Here is a 17,234-nt window from a genome sequence, read left to right on the forward strand (position 1 = left end):
GGGAATCGAACCCTCGAATCTCCATATGTCTGGCCAGAACCACATGGAGACTCGAGCGTCTTAACCACTTACCCACGAGGCCCATCACTTATAAATGTAAAAAACTTCTACATTTACAACGTCTGAAGCAGCTTATGCGCGCGCTACAAGTCATTGAAATCCACCTTCGAGCTCACGCGTAGATATAAGTTGTAAATACGAGACGAACCCCATACTCCTTGCCCCTAGCACACATGTATGTTCTTCTCCTATACACTTTAGCAATTCAGGCCTAAAAAAGAGAGAAAAGCAAAGCGAGAACATCAGAGTGACCAACAGACCAGAGAATCAAGACGATACAATACTGATCAAGAGACAGATACTCCTCAAGAGTACACGAGGAGACACACAGAATCAGTCGATACGATGCCTTCATCTTAAAGCACAATGGAACAGATGACACAAACCAGACGACGAAAGAACCTACCTAAACCTCTTCGTATACACTGGATACTCCTGCCACCGGATGTATACCACTAAAGAACAAGATTGCTGGCAGCCAAAACGAAAAAATTAATTTTTGCTGGAGGATTCACGAAAAATAATATTGTCTGTTTTATAAAAGGAGTAGAGTCTTATATTGTTTTAACTAAATCTGAATTGAACTTCGATCAATTGATAAATTAAATTTAATTGATTAATTGAACTCGGATTAATTAATCAATTAAATTCAATTTGTTCATTTTTTGATTGTCAATTAAAAAAATGTACAACCCTGCTACGCACGTGACTCCAAATGCTCTACGACTCCTCTTCTATCTTAGCCAACAGGCCGAAAAGAGGACAAACCTGCGTATTTTTGGTTAATCTCTTGGAGATTACTACGCATCGGGTACGTAACTCTTGATGCCGTACGAACCATTTGCGAACTAGTTTGTACAAACTTTCGCAATTATCATCATTCTCGTCGAGATCACTACGCATTGCTACGCACCAGAAAAGCATAGGGACATCTATTCCGCCGCCGCCGCCACCATCACAAGTCGAAAATGGCGCGTCATTACCGATTTTCGACTGGGATCTAGTATAAGATGGAGACGAGAGTATAAGTTCATAGATTTTAACATGTATTATTCGAAAAAATGGTTTTCGTGAAATTGGGTGCGGGATTTTTCATTGTCGGAAAGAATGCTCGGAAAGAATATGACGTGTCATCGAAAACACAATTAATAGAGAATGTCGTAAATTGAACCAAAAAATATTTTTCACGTACAAGGATCAATTGAGACAAACCTCTCGTAATACCCGACTTCTCGTTATATCGATCTCGTTACATCGATAAAATTTCCTATACTTAATGCATTGGAATCAACCAATCATCCAAAATCTTCTCGTAATAGCCGGTCTCTCGCTATATCCGACCTCGTTATAAACGGCCTCCACTGTATTTTGAATGTGCACCGCGATTTCGAATGCACGCACGAGAATACGTCGCACGGAACGTTTCACAATACGTAAAGCATCCCCGCCTCGTGTTTCGACGTGCTCGTCTTAAAACTTAACGCTCGCCCCCCTTTCAAGTCGCCGCATCTTGTTTTGTAGTGAGAATATTTCTCCGTGTATGCGAGTGTGATGCGAACGCAGCGGTGCCAGAATGTGCGACTTATGCCACCGAAAAGCATGCCATAGATGTGAACTTATGCCACCCAGTGCTATAAAAAATTTTTTAACACTGCGTGCGCGAAACACGGGTTTTCTAACCTTAAAGCGTCAGAAAACCCTAGTTTCTCGCAAGCAGAGTTAAAAAATATCGTTTGCAACTAGTCCGCGAGGAAGTTGACTCATCCAGGAGTCTTTGCACCCTCGCTACGCTCGGGTGAAAACAACTCCTGGATGAGTCAACTGCTTCGCGCACTTGTTACAAAATATACTATTATGCAATAGTAGGCGAAAAATACGTTCATTCAAATGAGGCGTTTTACCGCACACCCGTGTCCAAAATGAGGCATTTTACCGCACAAAAAATGTGCGAAAAAAGACATTTTTTAGTGCGCAAAAAGCGTTTTTGGACACTTGTGTGCGGTAAAATGCCTCATTTCGACACTGGTGTGCGGTAAAATGCCTCATTTTGGACACGGGTGTGCGGTAAAATGACTCATTTAATTGAAGGTATTTTTCGTTTACTATTGCATAAAATTTTGTATGCAACACGTGCCCAGCTTTTTGGGCACTTGTTACATAAATAACTATTTTGATACTGGCTCGATAATTGCACCTGATATTGGGTCAGTACTGACATAATACTGGCTGCCAGTACTGATTTACTGTTATCATTCCAGTATTCAGCCAGTACTGGACCAAGATGAAAAAAAACCAATACTGACAGCCAGTATTGTGCCAGTATTGGCCCGTGATATTCGTACTGGCGCTGCTTATGAGGGATTATTCAACATTGATTCATAACAATTCAGCTACACGAATTATGAATCAAAAATAAAATACGCATATACTAAAATATATTTTTAAGGCTATAAAAATCAGTATTTCAGTATAAACTATTTCACACTTCTATTATGATGTGATGCAGTCAAAGACATAAGAAAAAAAAACTTAAACTTTGTGTGTAAGTAACAATTTTTGTGATAGTACTGGAAAAAAACAAAATATTTTACCCCGAAACTCATCATTTTTGAATAGGACAATTTTTTATTTTACTAACAATTATATAAAAAAATTGTTATCAACACTTTTTAAAAGGGAAGCTCTTACCCCATGTAATAGTGAAGTTTACTCGTTTTCCGGAAAACCACTGCTCTGTACTAATGCAAGTTAAAAGTACGTACTACGTAGATATACCCACAAGGGAAAAGCAGAAAGAAAAAAAAATGAATCGATGTCTGCAGACCATCGATTCACATAATAGCCGTGCGCTACGATGAAAGTGCACAGAAGGGGGAGTCGAATCAAGACTTATACATACACCGTCGCCCGTTTTATCCGCAGCGATTCTCGAAGCTTATTGTCGCGTGTATGGTGGCTACGTACATACACGACACAAGGCCGTATGTATGTGTGCGAGTGTAACCTGCAGCAGCTGTACTTGCCTACAGACATCGATCGAATTGTCCGTCCAGCTGTCAGGATCACTCGAGAATTCGTTTTTGGGAAGAAAGTCCGCGCGATGCACGTTGACTGCATGGACAGAAATAAGAGAGAGATATAGAGAGTGAAAAGGGCGCAAAGAAACAAGTACGAAGAAAATCGAGCGAATTTTTTTACGTAACCATCGAGAAAAAGAGAGAGATCGAAAAGAGAAAAGGGAGGCTGCTGCATCGATAATTAGCTGCACACGTTACGCACGCGCCGCGGATCGCTTTGGGCGCGAGCTTAAACTCACGTACGATATTTTTTCTCGAAGCTCGCGACATTTGGAAAAATACGCGAAATCGATACACAAGACGGATTTTCATTAGCTTTTCAATATTAACGTATATAATATCATGGTATAAGCTGTACAAAGATTTACTTCGGCGTGGGTATAATTCGCGGCTAATTGACATTTTACATTAAGGGATAGTCTGGCTGCGTCGCTGCTTGGGCTGCTGCACTTAAGCGCGCGATAATAAACGCTATGACTTCTCTTTCTCTCTCTCTCTCTCTATGTGTACGTCGACTATAAACCTGTTTGTCATGTTCCATCAGCTCGGCAGCTCGTCCGCACTTTAATTTGTTTCCCGCTATCTTTCGCCCCGGCTGTATACGAGCCGAGCTGCGCTGCTGCAGCATCAGCACACGCGATTCAACTACTACTCAAACTGCTGCTGTTGCCGCTGTGGCTAGGCACACTATATCTCTAGCTTGCATCGCGGGCGCCGCCGCGTATACACATCTTTGAATCTCTGCCGATGCAAAATTTACCGCTTTATTATTACACGGCAAGCCGATATATTTAATTTTTACGGACTCCCTTGTATATCACGGATCTTTTTTACAGTCGTATAAGTATTAGAATTTAGTTTCTGAGCGTGTCAGTCAGTTTTGAGTTAGCAGCGCGTTACGCACGTCGAAAATCGCATCCGTATAATGGTCCCCGCTACGAATACACGTGTGTGGTAAAACGCGTACTTAGCTTTCACTGCTTCTCTTCGCTGCTGCAGCTCACGGCTATGTAGCCGCTTGCATGCATGCTTGCATTGTACATACGGCTTTTATAACCATGCAATTTGTTTTGTTGCTCTTTGTTACGCGGCCCAAGAACTGATCTGTAACACTGCACAGAGAAGACGAGTCTTCCTTAAAGATTCTCTCTCCCTCTCGAAGACCCCAAGGTTTTAAAAAGAAAAGAAATAAAAAAAACTGTGTTGGCGAAAATACAAGAGCCTCGCGCGTGGAGTTACGCAGTCGATTACGAGCTCGTAAATTTCATTTAACATCTTCATTAGCACGTCGTGCGCCGCGGCAGGAGAGACTTCGGATCATTCGTGGGTATCCGTGCGACACACACGAGCACGCGAATTTACGCACGCTTTACCTTTACATTACGCATAAATTAATGATTGAACCTAGGTAACATGGGGTTGTATATGATTCTCGAGCTGTACGTGCTCGAGAAATTATCGCGCCTTTGAGTTTCCATAAGTCGTGTAAAAGTCGATTCGTCGAGTGGTGAAACTTGTTTTTTAAGCTCACTCCCCGCGCGAGCGTGCATATATATAAACCAGAGAACGCACCCGAATACGTTTCACTTCAGGAGTAATCGTTTCACGCTTTTAATGTATATATAACGAATGCGCCGCGACGAAGGGCCCCGAGGCAAAAAAAATCTTAATACGCACGGCAGCAGCAGCAGCAGCAGCATGACCGACGATTTTCAAATCGCTATGGTGCAAAAAGACGCGATTTATTTGGTAAAAAAAAAAAGGGAAAAACGGAACGCATTAACGAGAGATCTTAATCTGCCATTAAAAACGTCCATGTACAGTATGTAAGCTTGCATAGTCGCCCGGCGCCAGGCAAGGCAATCGGCATTATTCTACGCTTTTATGTATACGCGTATACAGACGCACAAATGAAGCCGAGCACTGCGCAGACAGAAATCATAAGTCACAGCCCGGCACGCAACAGACGGATATCGAGCGCTAAGCAGCTTTTAAATACAATTGCCGATATAATACGCGCTTTTCGATCCCGGTGCAATAAAAAGACATAAACAGAGTGCAAATATCGAATATACCGAGTATCACATGCGTTGGAGTATATATCTTTTCCTCGATCTCTTTAGTTTCCCTCTGTTAAAATAATAAAAAGCTGCTCTCGAATAGCTGTTTATTGACTTTTAACTTAAATTTAATTAATTCTTATACTTACAATTAAATTTTTAAATTGGATAATTTTCTGCTGTCGGAAAAAACTTGCGCTATGCTTACAAGTACTATGGGCGCCCAGTTTTTTTTTTTTTTTTTATAAACGTCCATTCACTTTAAAAATAGTATATTTTACAGCGCGTCTATAATCTATGAGTTGATATTACACAGAATGATCCACATCGATATATTGGCTGCATACATTGGTATTTAATGCTAGGTATTTACACATGTTTGTATGGGATAGCTATTGCTTTATAATATTGAATAAAGCCTATTAGAATAAGTGATGAAAAGTTAAGAGTTTACTTCAATTTACACAACTAAATATTAGAAAGCAGAGTACTCGTCAAACGAATTCGGCTGTACTTTTGGTGGCTGCGGCCTTGGAATTATTGAAATGAGCTCACTTTCGATTAAAGAGTCCTCTTCATATGCCTAAAACTGGATTATCGTGAAGTCACGGAAGTTTTGTTACCTTGAACGATGTTAATTTTCAGTTTTGCATCGTGTACTTTAGTCGAAAATCGTTGTAAAACCGCTACAATCGATACTACGCTCCGTGTTTATTGCTTTCTCGCTAATCGAAAATTCGTCCATTTTGGATCAAAGACGATCAAATTTTTTTTTCGACACACATCATCTCATTGATTTTACTTTTTACAGTTGTGCCTAACGCAACATGTATACATAATCCAGACGAGAAAAAAGTATAGAAGCTCAGTATCGATTTGGCTAGCAACGAGCTAAGAGCAGCACATACTACAGTATCAGCAACGATGTGGACAATAGCGAAGCTTTGCGCGATCGTCGCGGCTCTAAACGGCATAGTCTTACCGTGTTCAGCCTCATCCGCGAGTGTATTACAAAGTCCATCGTTCAGACGCGAGTTTTTTTCAAATGAAGTGGAATTAAGTGGGATTACCGTCGAAAATGCCACTGTCTATTACGCCTATTGCGACAGGTACGGCGAGCAGACCGAGAAGAAATGTACTATACATCGAAGAGGGGTGGATCTCACCTCGAAACAGGACGAGTGCAACATCACGCTGCGCTCCGAATCCGGAGGTATCATCAAAACGGATCTCATTAAAATCGAACCGTTCGGCAAGGATCGGGGGATCGTGCGTTGGTTGGAGGACACTGCGCGCAAGCACTTGCGATTCAGTATCGTCAATTTTTCCGATTGTAAAGTCAAAACGACCAAACTTTCGGAAGATCTCGACAGGCTGATTATGGCTGTAAACCATACTAAGGAATTCAATAAGCTGACATATCTCATAGGAGAAGATGATTTTGAAGTAGTTTTATCTGGAGTAGTTTGGTTACACGACGAGTTGGGAATAATTCACAGATCATCGATCGACGCCGAAGGAGTTGCTTCGAAGGTCGATACATTGGTCAGCTACCCAGGTCACCGGACTGAAAGGATCGTACCGTATATTTTTCCATTGTCAAGGAACAAGGGCTATTTACTTGTCGACTTGATATATTACTATACCAAGCCCAGTTCAATTACAGTAGCTCACGTTCAGTCCAACGGTAATGAAGAGACACATGTTTTAATTTTCCAAAATTCTATCAACAATTATGACATTTTTTTATAGGTCAAAGGCAAAATTTAACTCATCTCGATAATGCGTACTCACCTTTGGTCTCATTGGCCAACGGATTGATCGGCATATGCGGTCGACAGGAGGATGATTACTTAAAATGCACACAGTTCAAGCTCGGCGACAAACAAATCAACTGGCATACGGCCATGATCATCGAAAGGTCTTATTGTCTCGGCATTTACAACTTGCCGGATGGCGAAGGATTTCTAGCCGTCAAACACGGGGTTGAAACCCCAATATGCTATCATGAGGAAATAGACTACTGGAGGAACGTCCCTGTCGACAAGACGATCAATGACTTGATTAAAATCAGCCTAGAAAGTGAACCCACGCAGTTATATCGCAGGCATGTCGATATGAGGTGTCCAGACGATCAGAAGCCCACTTCCACTAAACTTTCCAATGACGAAAAGGGCAATTACTTGCTAAGCATCGTCTGCGTGAAAACCTCTAAAGATGACGACAACTCAATCCCCGATTTGAATTATTTACAATTTCAATCTAAGTGCTTCAAACCGGAAGATCTTACTACCTTCGAAAAAATTACAGGGGAGTTCTTCCATCAAGAAGAAGAAAAAGAAGCTGATTACCATTATGTTCCCCCTTTCGCGAAATATTATGAACCATAGATCTGTTTCCTACAAGAGCACGACAAAATCTTTGCTGACAAAATTTCTGGCGACACAATCTCCGCTACTAAATCTCTGCAACAAAATCTACGCCAAATTTTTAAAATTCTTTTATGTTTTTTATGTATTACTTCATTTTGTCGGTAAACCGTATCCTACAGGAAGGAGAAGGAAGTGTCCTCGACTAATAAATCATAAACACTCTTATGTATTTGCTTGTGATAACTCTATTGTTTGATTGGATAAAAGAAAACTTGTAAATTATAATTTTGAAACTGATTTATAATTTTTTATAATTTTTAAATATGAGTTTGAAACTATTAAGGATTCAATTATTATGTACTTGATTTCCAAATTCGACTTTCACTTTTAAAAATAGTCAACCCTAGAAGCCCATGCAGATCTAGTTTTTCATATGAATATATTCGAGCTCACCAGTATGAAAGGATTGTCTTCTTGATTGTTAATTTTTTTATTTATATTTGAATTGTTAATTTTCTTGGATTTCAATTTTTCTGTTCTGAAAGAGCTGCTTATTAATTTTCAAATTAATCGTCTTTTTTAACTTAATTTGCTGATACAACTATGTCTTTTGTGGGTGGACCTAAAGAGCTAATATGTCGATAATTATCATTTTTCAATGTACTATTTAAGAGTGCTTGGTTTCAATTTCACTTTTTTGAGGAGTACCAGTTGACGTAATTCAAATCAGACGTACGCATGCTTGAAAGCTAACAATTTTTTTGACTCTTGCAGATCTCGAACTGCATCTGCAGCCTCTTGCATATAATTTGACACTTATAATTCTGTCATGTTTACTTTTTTTTCTTTATTATATTCTTTATTTCGGCTACTTCGTAAGTTAACTTATTAGTATGTAACGCGAGTAAGCAAGAGAAAGTCCTGCCCCTTTCGCCGCGCGCTGATCATCATTGCAAAAGAGTTCGAGGAAACGATCTCCGAATTCATTGGGAGTTACCGTATACACATCGATAAAAGGTTAAGTACTCGTGTGCAAGTGTCGAAGGGAAAGATCGATTCGACAGAGTGAGAGAGAGAGAGAGAGAGAGAGCGTTTAATTGAACGGCTGTAATGCTCGAATGCAGGAGAAAGAATCCATAGGGTTCTGTTGTTTTTTTTCGTGTACGGGAGTCGCGGTCTGCACCGAAATCGTCGCGATCGCTTTACAAGGACCTCCGGTATTAATAAATGCTCGGCTACTATACATTTCGTTTTCTGTCTCTGTCTCTCTCTCTCTCTTTCGGTACAGCCCACCGCCCGGTTGGGTCGTTCCAAATAAAAAAGAGAGTTGGAAAAAAAAGAAGAAGAAGAGAAAAAACAATGAGCGAAGCTCGAAGCTCGCGAGTTCTGCTTTCACATTAGCATGTTGTGTGTAGTATAAGGTGAATGTTGCGCGCGGAAAAAGCGGGTGAAATCCATACGGACTCATCGCCGTAGTAGTTGTCGCGATCCGAGTAGTACCTATACTAGCGCGACGAGTTGCCACACGTGCAATAGGCCAGTAGCAACAGCAGCAGCAACAGCTTCGATATCTGCTTCGCGAGCCGAGGAGAAACATGATTTATAGTCCCGTAGCGATGATAAAAAAAAGAGAGCCAGAGAGAGAGAGAAAGAGAAAAAAATATAAACATCGTGGGCGACGGGTAGTCGAATGTATATAGGCTATACCCGGTGCTGCTGTCTACGTATAGCTTCACGATCGTTATTTATTCTTATGGACTTTTACATACCGGTACGTATAATACTACGAGGTGCATTATAATCCCGCAAATTTTTTCGAGCTCGCGACTTTTCTGTTGTGTATAGTTTAGCGATCGCGTCGCGTCGAGCATTTTATATACTCTCGATTGGCCGATCGGAGATTTTTACACACGTGAACCGATTCGATCCGCGCGCGTAAATAGCCCATACATACATAAATTTATGCTAATACGTGTTTCGTGTGGCGTGCGCGACGCGGGCAAGGCTCCTTATTGCGTGCATTGTTGTGCTGCGGCCGAGGTCGGTAGAGACATGTGCAGGTGTATCGTACATAAATCGGCCCGCGCACGTCTAATTACGATTAACGATCTATCTGCAGTCTGTCTTTCTCTCTCCGCATATGCGGAGCGATCGAGAGAGAGAGAGACACCGGCAAGTATACACGCACACATTATCCATTTTGGCATTTAAATCTCTCGGCTCTCCCGTGTGTTTGTGAGTGTGTTCTGTGCAGGCGTCTCTCTCGGTCGTCGTCGCGCTTTAGCCGGTACATTGAGCAATATTACACACGGAGCGTTTGAATAATGCGTCGCGAGCTCGCGAGACGCGATAAAAAGACCTATGGAGCTCGACAACATTCCGCCATAGCCTCTCTCTCTCTCTCTCTCTCTCTCGAGGGAGCCTAGCTTTATTTATTTATTTATATTTATATCTCCTAGTCCCGAACGCACACACGCTGCTTTTAATACCTTTCGTAATCTGCGCCGCGAACTTCTCATTCTCGCTTATCGCAACGAGGAAACTCGCGTTATGATATTTGCCTCGCGAGCCGTGCGTGTGATTAAGCTGTAATATCCTGATTGGACGGAGGAAGCGGGACGAGGGGTGGTGGAATGCGAGGAACCGCTTTTATTTAGTAAAAACGCGTGATATTTTGGCACTGCGTACACGCCACGTTTGATATACGATCGTTTCTCGATTCGTTACCACGAGAGAGAGAGAGATCTCGATTTCCGCGGGCGCTTTACAATGTGCGTAAACAGCATATAATTTACAATACGCGTGCAGCACTGTTATATTTATATATTTTTCTCGCAATAATAAAGTACATTTTATTGCGCGCATATCGAAAACTGGTGGAACTCGTTAGTCGCGGCCGACCGATCGAGCTCGTGTATACGCAGCAGATAGACGCAGCGCAGCTCACACTACTATGCAAGCGCGTTGATAAATACATATGCTTTTTTCGATTGCCGCTCGGCGGCCTACGCGGCCAATACGTATACACGACTATTATATAGCTCCGATCGCTTCCACTGCACCGGCGGTAAAAATGAAGGTTGAGGCCCTGGGCCATTATTATAGCATATGTACGCGCCGATAGATACGCAACTGTGCTGTACTGACCCACTATCGATATGATTTTTCCACAACGCGTCTACGCAGAAACTGCATTAAATTAGGATTACGAAATCGTCGTAGTTGTCGGACACGTGAATATAATTCGCGAGCCTCGACGCTGCCGCTAAATCGCAGCCAACACGCAACTGTGTATATTTATAATCGCGAGCGCTGCTTTAATTGATGATAGACGTGCGGTGCTGCTGCAGTACTCTCGGACGCGCGCATTTCGATTAAAATTGTTTATTTTTTCCACTTCCTTTTTTTCGAATTAAAGTTTCATTGGAAAGACGAGAAAATTGTTTACAAAACTACTCGAGCTCTGCATGCGAGGCATATCCGACTGACTAATAGCTGCCACGCGCGATCTCGATCTCATATACCCGGCGCCTAATGAAAAATCGCCGTGCGCGCGCTCGTACTACTACGTGGTGCGCGCGCGCGGTCTAATGAGTGAAAAATTACGCTAGGCCAGCAGCTCTTCGATCCTATCCGCTTTTATGGACTCGACGCGGAATGTCGCTCGCTTATTTTCATAAATACGATCTCTGCATTAGCGACGGGCGGCTTTAATTTTTCATATATACCGTTCTGTGGATTTTATAAGCCGTGGGTACAAAAATTAACGCGCTCCACGCGTACGACGACGACTAGCGTATACGAGGACGAATGTGTCGAGAGGGTAAACCCCTTCGGGCGCGTATAGTTATGGATCGTGCGACTACTGCCATGCGCTTGAGCTCGATCCGTTCGCATGCATACTGCACCTATTTCAATTTAAGATTATAAATTTTCGCGTGTATCAAAACCCCCACGTGCGTTGTATAGTACGTATTTGCTCGGGCCTTAAGTTATACCTTCATTAAGGAGCTGCATATATTATTGTAAATGTACGCGTTTAATGGCAATAACTGGCAGCAATTAGAAAAGTGTATGGCCCTTCAACGCGTCTATACACTTACACATATAGCTCTCATGAGAGAGAAAAACATTTTATAAATCGCATATTTTACAGCCGTCCAGGGGGGATTGGAATTTTACGTAATCTCAAGCGCGACTTATATATGTATTCCGCGCGCGATGTGTATTACTCGTACGGCAGAGCAGGGATTTTCGTATAATTTACTTCTTCTCTTTCTTTTTTTTTCTCGCTCGAAATGCAAACTCGTTGCGGCTAAGAATCTTGTAAATGGCTACGACTTTGTCGCTTTGGGCGAAATTTATGCCGATATAACGTATTGCGACGATCGGGAAATGTGCATATAAGGCGCAGGATGCGTTAAATAACTTAATGGACATTCTATGCACATCCTTAACCCAAATACTCGACCTTTTTTATGCGTTATATTATTAATATACCATATATCGTTGAATCTTCGGGAATAATATTTTTCCTCGATGACTCGGGATACGCGAATGAATCCACATATCGTCCTTCTGGATAAACGCGTCCGAAACCTCGTGATTTCTCTGGACGAGTGATGAATCGCGATAAAATAGTCTCTCTTTCTCGCGTAAGTGAAACATCGTTCCTTTCGTTGTACTCGCGATGTACACTGTTTGTCTTTTCTTCGGTCGATCCTGTGCTCTCACTATGACCCAATAAAGAGATAAAATACCAGACGAGTCTGCAGCTTACGTGATGCGTGTTTGTTTATACAAAAAAAGTTCATGCAAAGATATGAATATTAAAAAAAAAACAAAAAGGGATTAAAAACGGTAGACGACGATGAAGAATTAGTTTTTGCTCGTTTTTTTTTATCATGATCTACACACATACATAATATTACGCGCATTAATCTCGTCGGCATCTTTGTGAAACGTATACGTATTTTGGACGAAAGAGATATCGCTTCCATGGTGACGAGCTACCGACTTATAACAGAGTCGAGCATTTTTCGGATTACATAAACGCGACGCTCGTGCGTACTATACACACATCTCTCTAATTCACTCGTTGTTATTTTGTTTTCTCTTTCTTTCAGCTTATTATTATTATTTTTTTTTAAGCAGCAAACTAACGTGCAACCGAGCGTAATATGATCAAAGTCAGCCGAGGAAAATGTGCGCTCACGAACGTTCGAGACAAAGAGTTTCCTGCGTAAAGTATAACGCGCGGCGCGTCTCCCACTCACTTTTTGCATTTTTTTATCATTTTTTTTATTTCGTTTTGTTTACTTTTCTTATTTATGTGTACGTGCGACAGCGTTGAAGTCACTCCCTCCTCCCGTACGGTGGCTGTCCTTCGACGTCAGAATTTTAATCAAAAATTTAATACATAATAATATATGTAATGTACTGTAAAGGCTAACGAGTTGACTGCGGCTCTTGGGTAGTATTTTATAAAAATGAACGTGTATATAAAATAAATGCACACGACCGAGAAAGGCGAAAAGAGCTGCGAAATGCAGCAAATGTACTCGCTCGTCGAAGTTAAAAAATGACTTTTACTATTGCTTACCCGGGATTGTATATGAATTATATTGTAATAAATTAGCAGTCGAGTACATTTGTATCTATCAGTCTTAATCGCGCAGTAGGGCCCCGTTGCAATTCTATCGCCGATCGCGCGTGCCGCGTATATAGTTGCAAAACACTAGACGTGTGTGTGTTCGTGCGATAGATGCGAGAAAATACAAATGAGCCTTGTCAAAGTGCATTATTGGAAAAGTCTTTCAACAACAACTGCTTAACTCGAGCCTGTATAAAATACACTTAAAGTTTTTATCCGAAACAAAATAGACTACCTGCCAGAGCCATGCCATGCCGCGCACATGCTCATTACTCAAAGCCTCGTAAAATATTTTATATATACAAGTTGCACCAATGCGCTATACGTCGGTCATTTTACGCTTTTGCGCACTTTGCACACTAGTCACGAGTTGGGTTTTTCCCTACTTTTTTTCATTCATCATAATGGCGAGTTTCTCACGTTTTTCTTTCTTTTTTTTTAAATAGATACTTTACTCGAGTACATCGAAAACGACAACTTGTATTATTGGAGTAAAACATCACTAGTCTAGTCAGATGACTCAGTAAACTATCATAATTGTCCTCTTTTGTACTCATCGAATTTAATTATACGTGATTTTCTTAAAAAATATTAACATTCGCTACTAATTATTACTTTGCTTGATTTGTAGTAGAACCGAGGACAAAGTTTCGTTTATATTTGATACTTTTCACAAATGATAAATGAATGGATGTTTTAAAAATGAGATAAAAATAGAATAATCACTATATTTTCACACAAATTTCTCCAAGTTACGTATAAATCACATAAACAGCTCGTTGAAGTGTCGAAAAATGAAAGGACGTGTACTCCTTTTATATATAGTTATATTATTTGGCTCCATATAACGTCGTCGTATTCTCAAGCGATACGAGCTACACGTATACAGATATACAGGCTCTCGAGTGCACTTCCCACGTTCTCTTCTAAGCGCATTTAAAGGCTCTCGTCGGTCAGTTTATAATTCGCATCCGCGCGTGACCTGTATTATATTATTAACTGTCGCTGTTGCTGCTGCTGTTGTTGCCCAGGCTATATAACACAAAACGCCTATCTTGTGTTTCACATATATAATATTTTCGCGAGAGAGCAAGAGAAAGAGCGAGCGAGCGAGAGAGGTCACGCCGATGCAATTTCTCATTTTGAGCCTGAGATTCTCTCGTTTGCTCTCCTATCCTCATATATGTGTACTGGCTACGATAAAGGCACTCTAAATTTAGAGCAGAGCGCGTGGTATATAATAGCTTCCGGTTCTTGGCCGCTCGCGAGCGGCCCGCCAATCAAGCTTTTGAATAAATATTTGCAATGAGCACGAGTACCACGGCAGCAGCAGCAGTAACAGCAGCAGCAGCACGTGTGTGTGCGCGGAGCTGTCATACAGTAGTATGGGCTCCGAAGAAAAAAGAAAAAATCTCCTGCGCGCAAAAGACCGAGAGATGAATGAGCAGCTGGCAAAATCTCCGCTGTCGACTGAGATTTCATCCTTATGTATATCGTACGCGAGAGTGGCCTATTGCTTCCTAAAAACCTTCTGACAGGCCACTATAGAATACCCACAGCAAACACACACACATTATAATATACGTAACCGGCAACTTTCTCGAATTGTCTCTCGAGAATCAAATCTGCCATCGACTCGCGGCTTATAATTATCGACTTCCCCCGCGAGCTTCCTTCCCGCAATTTGTATTCGCGCGCGCGTCTTGAAAAGTTTAACCAATTACGTTCGCGCAAATATCTATATGTATGAGAATTGAAGTGTGCGCCACGCGGCCGTACAACACACGAATTGAAACGTCGTCGGGACTCGGGAGCGAGCCGTTGACTTTACGGGCAATTACGAGTGCGACTCCGAGCTTTAGCCACAGCTCGTCTGTTTACATACACCGAGTAGAGAGAGAGAGACAAGGAGGAGAGATTTGCGCAGTCGAGAGGCTGTCGCGAGCGCGCGCGCGCCAACATCTTTTTGACACACGCAGACTTGATTAGAATCCGCTTGGTAATACGAGGTATGTGTATACGGGGGGCTAAAAATGGATGCGTATGGATACACGCACGCACGTGCGAGTTTAATTTATGGATTTCGCTGAGCGAGTAACATAGCGAATTTTCGCCGTGGACAAAAGTTTGTTCTATCGCAATTGCAAAACGATGCTTTTCGTTTTTCGAAAGTCTTTCACTTGCAGCTCGCGCGTGTATTATAGCGCAGCTTATATGTACGGTGGCGCGTCAGAAAAAGGAAGAAAAAGCGATTTCGCGCATATATATATTAGATATATGTGTGGTACTACTAGCTGCAGTGCAGGAAAAGGAAGCAATCGGATATCCGGGCGCACTTTACGGCTATATCTCTGCGCCATGCACACGCCATGACTTCCCCAAACAAAGTTTCGACGACGCGCGCACACACATACACACGTACAATACTTGTATGTATAATCGTTGTTAAGAATCGCAAATTCTCCTGCCCGGTCCGTTGTCTCTTTACACCAACAGCAAGTCCGAAATTTCTGCTGCTTCAGTAAGAGCAAACACAGACGAAATTTCGTTTTCTTTTAATCAGCGAATTTTCGATTCTCTTTCGGGCTAAGTTTGAAATCCGATCGTCGAGCGTAAGTACAATTGCTCAAAGAGCCGTACGTTTGCAAATGTACTTTAGGAAAAGCAATCAGCGGTCGGAACACAAATGAGTGTGCTACATATACGTAGGAATAGGGTAATGTGTGTGTGTGTGTGTGTATGTGCGTGTGCAAAGCTGGAGTCACCGGATAAGACATAATAGTCTCGCTGGCTCGGGCGCGCGAACGAGTGAGAGAGTACCGAACCGATTCACGCTAGGACGAGCAGAGTACCTCGGCAACCGAGCCCTTATACACACATTTATATACTCTCGTTTCCTCTTTCCCACAGACTCTATACTATAATATATAATATACGCAATGGTGTGCACTTGCACACCCTCGCATGCAGGCTTGAGCGACCCGGTAACCGCCCCTCGCTCTCTCTCTACATAGGTGTTAATCTCATAGCGCGTTTAAGGATGTGTACGTAATGCGCTATGAAAAGTATATACGCGCGCGATTTTAACTCTTTACTCTACTCCACTGCACTTTGCACGACGGCGGCGACGACACTCAACGACGAGCTCCGCCGCGCATGTCTTCGGCATTTATTTCTGGATTTTCGCCTCTCTTTCTTATATATACTCTTACTCTTACTCTATCTCGTCGCTCGTCGAGCGCGAGACTGTCAAGGTCAGGTGTGTGCAGCTTTTTTTTCTCTCTCTCTCTCTCTCTCTCTTCATATATCCGTCGTGTGCAGTGTCTCGGTCGTTTACCCTGGGGCTCAGCGCGACCGATGCAACCCAAACGCATTAAACATATATGTCTATATATGCCGCGCCCGTTTTATGTTATTTTTCCGTATTTATTCATATAAAAATGATAATAATAATCATCGTGCGTGAGTGTGTGTGTGTGTGTGTGTCTGTGCAGCCCCGGCGTAACCAGCTGAGAAAAAGGCGTGCACGTATGTATCTCGTCTCGCGCGCGCGCAAAGCCGGATTTCGAGCGAGCGAGGGTGTACACACTCGAGTGCCGAGCATTGGCAATTGCTGGAATTTTCCCTCTGCGTCCAGAGAGTAGTCGCCGTCGACGACGAATACGTACATTATATATATATAGGATGAAATTTGTTCGTCTCATTTGTTTTTTCCGCATCGATTCGCCGCTGCAGTTGCTGCTGCGCCGCAAAAACGCAAGCCGCAATCGCGTGTATACGGCTGTATAATAGCTGTATGGCTAAAACAAGCTTACAAGCGTACACTCGAGAGTATAAGAGTAGTGCGTTCACGCGTCAATCGCGGAATCGTCGACGCGCGAATATGTGTTTGCCTTCCCATATAGTAGACAGTAGTGTATATAATACGTAGAACGAGACGATTGAGATCGGCTGCGAACTGTATATGTATGCATGTGTGCAGTATGCTGTTTGTGTGTAGGAGCAGTCCGAT

Source organism: Trichogramma pretiosum, unplaced genomic scaffold, assembly GCF_000599845.2.
Source record: "Trichogramma pretiosum strain Unisexual culture from Peru unplaced genomic scaffold, Tpre_2.0 scaffold29, whole genome shotgun sequence".
Classification (NCBI taxonomy): Eukaryota; Metazoa; Arthropoda; class Insecta; order Hymenoptera; family Trichogrammatidae; genus Trichogramma; species Trichogramma pretiosum.